The sequence below is a fragment of the Onychostoma macrolepis genome, chromosome 22 (assembly GCF_012432095.1).
Source record: "Onychostoma macrolepis isolate SWU-2019 chromosome 22, ASM1243209v1, whole genome shotgun sequence".
In the NCBI taxonomy this organism is placed as follows: Eukaryota; Metazoa; Chordata; class Actinopteri; order Cypriniformes; family Cyprinidae; genus Onychostoma; species Onychostoma macrolepis.
Window position 1 is genome coordinate 10,514,031 of NC_081176.1, and position 9,553 is coordinate 10,523,583.

General features: G+C 36.6%; 1 long non-coding RNA gene across 3 annotated transcripts; it reads left to right on the plus strand.

Moving 5' to 3' along the window:
• The first annotated feature begins 249 nt into the window (after positions 1-249).
• LOC131530746 (uncharacterized) lies at positions 250-3,890 on the plus strand. 3 transcript variants are annotated; one of them, XR_009268472.1, is made up of 5 exons: positions 250-495; positions 949-1,028; positions 1,182-1,301; positions 3,382-3,454; positions 3,573-3,890. It is a non-coding gene; the product is annotated as an uncharacterized LOC131530746 (long non-coding RNA). The 3 variants fall into 3 exon arrangements; XR_009268471.1 differs by having other exon boundaries at positions 250-489; XR_009268470.1 differs by having other exon boundaries at positions 250-1,028.
• The last annotated feature ends 5,663 nt before the right edge of the window (positions 3,891-9,553 follow it).

The following is a 9,553-nucleotide window of genomic DNA, read 5'->3' on the forward strand; positions in this document are numbered from 1 at the left end:
TTACTGTAGAATCTCTCCCTCTCTCTATTTAAAGATTCTACGATTATTTGTACTGAGAATAATAATAATCAAATTATAATTAAGTGCAGTTTAATGCAGTTGACTGATTTGCTTTATTTTGAAATGATCATATTGGCAGCAAGCAGTGTTGGCCCAGATTCAGCCCACATCTGGCCTGCATGGATTTCACACAGGCCAGATGTGGGCGGATCTGGGCCAACACTATGTTGCTGTTTTGACTTGCTATTTCAAAGATTAAATTTAAACAATACTACACTTAATTAAAATTTCTGTTATCATTTTATCATATTTTATTTATCTTGTTTTCATGGGTTACATACTATGCTGTCAGGTCACTGCCTGATCTGGGCCACATGATCACCGGACTGATCTGGGCCACACCTCCCACCAACAATCGGCCCTCATATTGTTTGCCGTGATCCACGCCGTGCCATCATTGCCACACACGGCCCAGCTCTGGCTGAATGGGTACATGTATGGAGTCAATTTAATGCCGCATATCACTCTAAAAACGTTGGGTTATTTACTGTACCCAATATCTGGGTTATGCATGTTGGGTCACTTTGTTGGGTTATTCCTGTGTTTATTGGGTTATTTCAACAACAACGCAACCAGTTGGGTTAAAATTTAAATTCCAACGGTCGATTGGTGCAGCTGCGACAGATGATACAGTGGTAAATTAATATGTGTGCGTAATGTTTTTCGTTACAAGGTGTCTTCATGCCCTGACACAATAATATTTCTGTTTTTCCTACGAGTTTGTTTACATCTCCCCTGTTGACTGAAACTTTAATCCGTTTTTTCTGCACTCTTGTCTTGACTAACGACACCAGCGCTTGTAGCAGATCGATTTCAAACGTATAAAAAATGGTTTCCTTACTTTTTCTGTTAGTCTCGACAATTTTGGGGGATTTTTTTTTTTTACAGACATTTCAGATATTAGGCAGAAGCGCTCACCTTGAAGACCAGCGGAGCCTCTTTCGTGGTGTCGTGTCCTCTGAGTGAAGGTATGTCGCCTTTTTATTCAAATTTAATGTCCTTTCCCCAGGAAACTACAGTGTAAAATTAAAATACTACGAAACACGCAGAAATTAAGCATTTTATTATCTCTAAGTTGCTTGTTACCAGAGCAATCATGTAGTGATTATTTTCACCAACAGAGGGCGCTGCGAGCTACACTGATTACACGCGCCGCTTCTTCAGCCACGAAGAACTGAACATGGAAGAGAGTGGGGCATTGTTATCATCAATTATCAAAAGATACCGTTATCGGTTTCAAGGTATGGTCACATACAAACTGTTCATGTTAAATTAAATTAATGCTGATTGTATATATATTAGGGTCTGAACAGGATGCTGGATTTTACACAATTTTAAACGTTACTGAAATTTCCACTGGCAAAACCTCATACGTCTTAACTATACCACTTGGATGAAAGTGCACTCTGATGTGGATAAATGAAAATACAAATAAATAATTGGACATGCAACTATTACATTTTCAGAATGTAATTACATTTTATGCTCAAAAAGAGGCTTAAATGCAAAATAATAAGGCTAAGTAAAGATGAATTTCCAAAAGCACAAACATATAATCACATTTGAAAAATGGATCTTACGGATATTTCTTCTGGTGAGAAAACCCTGCTCTGTATTTCATGCCATATTGTAATATTTTACGTTATGTACTGACAAGCACACCAACACACACTTAAAGGGTTATTTCACCCAAAAATAAAACTTTTGTTCTCATTTATTCGTCCTCATGTTATTCCACATCTCTATGAGTTTCATTTTTCTGCTGAACACAAAATATATATTTTACTTTCATAGTATTAATAAAAACACATTCTGCTAAATCTTTTGTGTTCAACAGAAGACAGAAACTCATACAGGTTTGGAACAACTTCAGGTTGAGTAAATAATGACAAAAGTTTAATTTTTGGGTGAACTATTTCTTTGAGCAATTTCACACAAGCAAGAATACTGTGAAGGTGTTTTACATAGCTGAGTTAAAGGAGAAGTTCACTTACAGAATAAAAATTTCCTGATAATTTACTCACCCCCATGGTGGCCAATGGTTTGAAGGTCCAAACTACAGTTTAAGGGCAGCTTCAAAGGGCTCTACATGATCCGAGCCAAGGAATAAGGGTCTTGTCTAGCTAAATAATCAGTCATTTTCTTAAAACAATAAACATTTATATACTTTTTAACCACAAATGCTCGTCTTGAACTAGCTCAACCTCACACATTACATAATCACACATGCATGACATTGGTGGAAGTACCGACCCAGTGTTTACAAAGTGATCGTGCAAAGAAAATCAAATGCCCTTTACAAAAAAGGTAAAACAACAACGTTGGACAATTTTGAAGTTGGAGGAGAAAATGAGATGGAGTTCTTCGCCCTACCCTAACTTTTTGAACCGGAGTACACACATGAAGAACTAACCACACGTGACCTTTTTTCAACATGATTACGTAATGCATGAAGACACACATGCGCATCACAGAGCTAGTGTAAGACGAGCATTTGTGGTTAAAAAGTAGATAAATGTTGTTGTTTTTTAAGAAAAATGACTCTTATTGTTCGGCTGGGATTGTGTAGAGCCCTTTGAAACTGCATTCAAACTGCAATTTGGACCTTCAACCTGTTGGCCACCATAGAAGTCCACTATATGGAGAAAAATCCTGGATTGTTTTCCTAAATAAAATTAATTTCTTTGTACTTAATTTGTATTCTGGAAGTGGACTTCTCCTTTAAGGCTGCTTGTGCCAGCTCAAAATTCTCTGTATAGATGCAATGCAGCATAAAAGGTAAACTAAATTCCAGCTCTGACCCGTTTCAGAATCTGAGTATGCACTTGTAATTCTGTAAATGCATTTATGCCCTTCTGAGACGCATTAAACAGTATTGTAAAGACACATAAATGCCACTTTCAGAAGTGCTTTATTGCCATCTTTATAGTGTGAATTTGGCATTAGACTCTAGATCATGTATGAGGCCACAGATAACCACAGCCTGCTGATATAGAGTCTAGCAGCACGATTACGAGTGTGATATAGCTTTTACCTAACTTAAATTTCATTAAGTATGTCATTGATACACTCACATTACCACCCACTAGCATAACAATGTAACATGCAGAAAGAGTTCAAAAACTCGCACACCTGTCTACAATGATACAAACACAACTCTTGTAACACTCGGCTAATCAAATTGATATATAACAGACATTAATCCATTATTACAACAGTAAGAAATCAAATGAAAAACTGCTACCATGGCTTAGAAAAGACCCCAGCCCCCTTTCCCCCCATTCTTGTTTGGAGATTAATCCATTGTTTTTTCTGTTTAAGTTGGTCTTGGAGATTGCATTAAAGTTGCAGTAAAACCCTGCCAGATATCCTCCTTCATTGCCATACAAAGTAGGTAAGTCATTTATCCTTATTATCATTTATCCAAGGCATCATTTATGACAATACATTTTTGGGTGTTATTTGATCCTATGTATGTGTGCGTATTTACCATTTTAAATTTCTGTTTAAAGGTTGGAACAAATTTCATTCTGTATTTGGAGGAGGAGGAGCAACCAAGGCAATTCCCTCATAATCAAGCCTTCATTATTGTGGGAGAAATGGCACTGAAGCAAGGCCGTCTTTTTTACAAGCAGTTGATACATGCTTTAAATTATTTTACATTTTGAACATTGAGTATCCCAAACCTGTTGCAGCTGTAATTGCATTGTCTGTACTAGCTTTGTTCTGTTTGTTTGTTTGTGAATTTATATTTATCTTGTAAACTGAAACAATTGCATATAACCTAATGTGATAAGGAAATAATTAATAACACAATTTCAACCAGTCATTTAATTTAATAGAAGTATTTGCAACTTTTAATGTAATGGAAATAAAGCATTTTCCTATATATTTGTATGCTGTACATTATTATTTATTTACATAGCAATAATAAGAATAATGATGATGATGATAATAATAATAATAATAATACCAGGATGGTTAAAGCATTTTAAAACATTTTGGCCAAATAACCCAACAAATTAGTTATTTTATAACCCAATGCATTGGGTAAAACTTATTACCCAATCCATTGGGTTAAAATAACCCAACATTAGGTAGGTGCTATAGTAACCCACCATTGGGTTATCCGTTGGGTCATTTTTAACCCAACTATTTTTAGTGAGTACTTGCCATATAGAATTTATGCCTACACAGAAGTAGGGTTGGGTACCGAACTTGGTACTTTTAAGGGTATGGACCGAATTGCGTCGGTACTACCGAGTATCGATTCACATTAAATCATTCGGTACCAAATTTCGGTACCCGATAACGCATTTATTGGGCGCATGCGAGAGAGAGAGAGAGAGAGAGAGACCGACCCTGTGACATGATATCACCCCTGCAACTCTTTAAAACACAACACACAGGGCAAACCGAAATGTTCTGAAGTGTGCTTACATTTCTAGGGTCATACGTTTTCCTCAAAGACGCGGACAGGATGGCGGAGTCCATTCAAAACTGAATTTACTCTATAGCGCGGAATGCCACGGAATTCGTCAAGTTTTGGATGAATAAAAGAATGTCTGTCACTTAATTCGAATCACGATATGAACTGGTGTATGTGAATATTAAAACGCAAAAAGACGATTTAAATTTGAATCCTGCATGTTCCGCTAGCCTTGGTATGTATGAATAGCGGAGACGCGGTTTTGTTTACTACACAAATACTGAAGCACAAGTGAACTCGTGGTGATTTTCGGCCTCTGCATCTCACAACATGAACACATGAACTTACAGGCTGTGAGAGTCACTTCATGAGAATTGTATCGTTTCATTTGAGAAAACCAGCATCATATACTGTACACACACAGAAACTTCACGGCAACCTGTCAAAATAAAAGTGCGGTTTAACATGTAACAAATATATTACTCTTGTATTACTTTTGTACAGTATAATGTACATCTTTATACATTCCTTTTACTGACAAATTTAAATAAAACAATTAAATGATACAAATAATTATTACAACCACATTAACGACTTAACTGTAGAAAAAAACAATTATTATTAAAACTTTTTTAAAGGAATATTCCCACAGTTTTTCTACCATGTATTAATTTTAACAGTAAACCTCTGTTTGTTTGCCAAAAATAAAAGGGTTTCATTTTCATTTGATTAAAAATAAATAAATGTTTCATGCCTTCATTTGATTATCAGAAGAAAATAAAAGAAGAACTTCTGGAACAAAAAAAAAAGAAACAATTGTAGGGCCCTATTGTTCAAAATGTTGAAATTGAGAGTTTTGGACTTATTTTTTCACTAAAATAAATGTTTTTGTTATTACACAGAGAGTAAAGTACCGAAAAAAGGTACCGTTGGGTACCGGTACCGAATTTCAGGTACCGATATGCCGGTACCAATATAAGTAAATTCAGGAACAAGGACAGGGGTAAAACAAGGAAAAACAAGTCCAAAATCCTGACATTATCCCGTGTCCCGTGTCCCGTGTCCCGCGCCCTGGAGGCTGGTCTAGGATGGGGAGGCCTCCAGGGCGGAGCAGGGAGCCCGGGCGGCCATGGCGGGTCCGGGGACTCGGGAGGCCATGGCTGGACCGCCTCCGAGGCCGCGGCCGAAGCCCCCGCCCCGGCCTCTACGACTGGAGCCCTACTATCCCCCCCAAAAAAATTCCTTGGGGAGAGTAGGGGCTCGATCCGGCAGTCCCACTGTAGGAACGGGCACTGGAGGGCGCTCTAGCGGCTGGCGGGCTTGAGTTAGCGGCGGCCAACGGCGTAGAGTTGCCCGTGGACGGTGGGCTTGGGAGAGCCACGGACGGCGGCGTAGAGTTCCCAGCAGACGGCAGTGTTGTTCTCCTATTTTGAAGTGTGTTTCTGTTCCTTTTGTTCAGTGTTCACTTCCTGTGTTTATGCTGTGTTCAATTTACCTCGGAAGTCAGATGTTGGAGCTGGGAATAACGTCACACCCAAGTGGACCATGTTCCAGTAGAAAAGTCAGAAAACCAATAGGGCTGGGCAAAAAAAGAGATTTTTCGATTAATCGGTTTTGTTTTTTTAAATGACGTCGATTCGATATCGATTCTCAAAAGCCGCGAATCGATCTTTTCCCGAATTTATTTCAGCACACATTTAAAACAAGATCTGATTCATTTGATTCTTATCATTAGTCTTCTCCACTAGATGTCACCCTTATTTACCGATGAGCGATGTTACAACAGAGAGCCTGTCATTCATTCAGTGCTTATCATGGCGGAGATACTGTTGACAAGAACCAAGAACAAAGCCATACGCGTGACTTGTAATGCTCAGGTGAAATGCTATAGTAATACTATAAATCTGTGGAAGCATTTGATATCACGTATAAGGCGCCATGATTTCCGCAATTAATGAATGGCGGATGGTGCGACGCACTCTTTTGTTTACTGCACACATAATAAGCGCAGACGACGCTCGCGGTGTTTTCATCTTCTGCCGTCTCACTATATGATGATATTAACACAGCTGCTCCGAGAGTCATTTCATTAGCATTTTACTGTTTAATTTGAGAAAACTACCGTCATATCACATGATACACAGCAGCTGCAAGTTCCTCACGGCAACCTGTCAAAATAAAAGTTTAGTTTAACAACTCAATGCTACTACTACTAATAAATATTAATAAATCTTTATTTTTAACGGAATAATTCCATTTTTTTTTCTTTTTAATTTTAACAGTAAACCTCTGTTGTGCAGCACTTTGTTTGCCAAAAAATAAAAGGGTTTAATTTTCATTTGATTAGGATAAATTTAATTAATGTTTTATGCCTTCATCTGATTACCAGAAAAATTAAGAACATTTTATAGGGCTCTATTATTGTTTAAGAAAGGACCCTATACAAAAAAAGAATAGGTTTAAAATACAGGCCTGTGGGTCTTAATTTCTTATTAATTCACCATTTGTAAACTGCGTTTACTGTTCATTTTTTAGAAATATCAATAGCTTTTGTCTTAAAACTATATTCACTGAATGTAATCAAAAAAATCGAGAATCGAATCGAGAGCTTGTGAATCGAAATCGAATCGAATCGGGACATCTGAATCGATACCCAGCCCAAAAAACCAAGATGGACGCATCCATTGTTAGCAATACCAGTCAATTAAAAACACATAAAAATAGTTATTTTGCACAGATAATGCCATAGTATCATGTCCAGGGGTTGGATAGTACAGTGTGCACCACTGAGTTTATTGAAACAGACAAACATATGCGCTAATAAACAATATATTACTACTGTTTCTCTTCTGTTGATGCACTGAACAGCCATATTGGATTCTGAATTTGGAGTTGTTGCAGGATTTCTGCAAGATTGCAAGATTCTGAGTCAGAACTCCAACTTGGGAGGGTGTTACAGTTAAAAGTTTCTACTGGGAACTATATTATTACAAGAAAAACAGGGGACAGGTGGTCAAATGTGAACAGAAAATCCTTCTTGTGTTTATTTAGAGCAGAGGTTTTCAAACCTGTCCTGAAGGCACCCCAGTATTGCACATTTGGTATGTTTCCCTCATCAAACACACCTGATTCAACTCAAATTAGTAGAGACCACAATATCTGAAATGGGTGTGTGTCAGATAAAATAAAATAATAATAAAATAAAAGCATAATAATAAAATTCCTAAAGCTTTTATTCAGGAAACTACAACTGTGGAGATAATTTTCTTACCAAGCATGAACCTGCAACTTATTTTACAGTAACACAACAACATACAAAAATAATTTTATATTTGTATTTTTATTAATTATATTTATTAATTATCAGAATAATCATGGTAGGTAGGTAAGTAAGAATTATTTTATTAAGAAAATTGCTATATAAACAGCTAAAGTAAAAAGTAAGAACTACAATGATCACTGTCTTTATAAATTTAAAGGAGCATTTATATTTGAAAAAAAAAAAATGAATTCATTATCTCTTAAAAGATATTTACTCAAAGGATTGTGGTCTAATGGCAGCATTTCTAGAGAGCATCTCTACCTTCCTGAGTATCTGATTAATCAGAGTTTGATGGTGATGTCTGCTCTTTCTTCTTCTGTTGAAGACTTCTGGATCTGATGTCATAAACCAGCACAGCAACCATAGCCACACCCACCAGAGCAGAGAGAGCCAATCGGATCACAGCTTCAGTAGAACCATAGCAGCAGATGGAGTCTAAGAGATTAAAAAAATAAAATAAAATAAAATAGAAATATGATTCACTAAATATGTGAAAAAAAATATATATAATGCCGCTGACATACAATAACTTGTCTGACAATGTTCACTGATGTTGAGATGTGTGGTCTGGTTGCTGATGGGATTGTTGAGCACACAGCTGTAGGTGTTTTTATCCTGATATTCCACCTCCAGAGGTAGAGAGAGACTGATGCTGAGATCAGACACACTGATGCTGGACAATAAACTGTTTCCTTTGTACCAGGAGAGAGTCACATCACTCACATTCACCGCTGAACACAACAATGAATAATAATATGATGATGATGATGATGATGAACATTGTGGAGAGCCTCCAATAATGACAGGAATGGGGAGACAAGCTAGAAAACATGACACTATTGAAATTAAAATTTAATTAAAGAAATATTATAATATTAAAATATGTCATTATAAGAATCCACAAAACAATGTGCACAAATGATCATCAGAATTCTCCATCATTTCATAATCTCAATAGCTATGACAGTACTTAATGTCAAAAAATGTGTATATATGAAACAACAAGTGATTCTCTACTCACCATAGACAGTAAGACTGAATGTGTTGAGCGGCGTCTCTCTTCTGCTGCTGGTGACTTTATAAAGTCCAGAGTCTGTGGTTCTGGTGTTTGTGATGTTCAGAGATCCAGTCTGATCCAGCTGCAGTCTGTCTCTGAATCTCTCTTCAGCACTGTTATTAAATATTGTCTTCATATTGTTCTTTCTGTCGATTTGAGCGATGAGAATGTTTTGTCCAAATTTCCACATAATCAAATCTTTTCTCTGTATATCAGTATCATCAGTGTGTAGAGTTACAGAATCTCCCTCCGTCACTGACACTGACTTCACTTCATCACCAAACACACCTGATCAACAAACAAAACAGTTTCTCAGAAACACATTTGGAGTTTTAGTCTTTTTGAAACATGTAAAAATTGTCATAGCAAAACAGTTATTCTTCTGTATAAAAGTATTTGAGTATATTATTCTGATAACACTTGAAAATATTAGAGGCAAAATGAATGATGGAAATAATAAATAACAGAATGATATGCAGTTGGACAAATGATCATATAAACAGAGCTGAAGCCATAAAAATACTTACCATCCAGACTCCATGAGAACAAACAGAAGAAAATAAACACCTCGAACATTTTCTTCAGAACAACAGAATTGTTATAATAATCAGGTCCTGACAATCTTGAAAATTTTGATTTATTATTATTATTATTATTTTTAAGTGAATGAAGCAGTGTGCTGTCG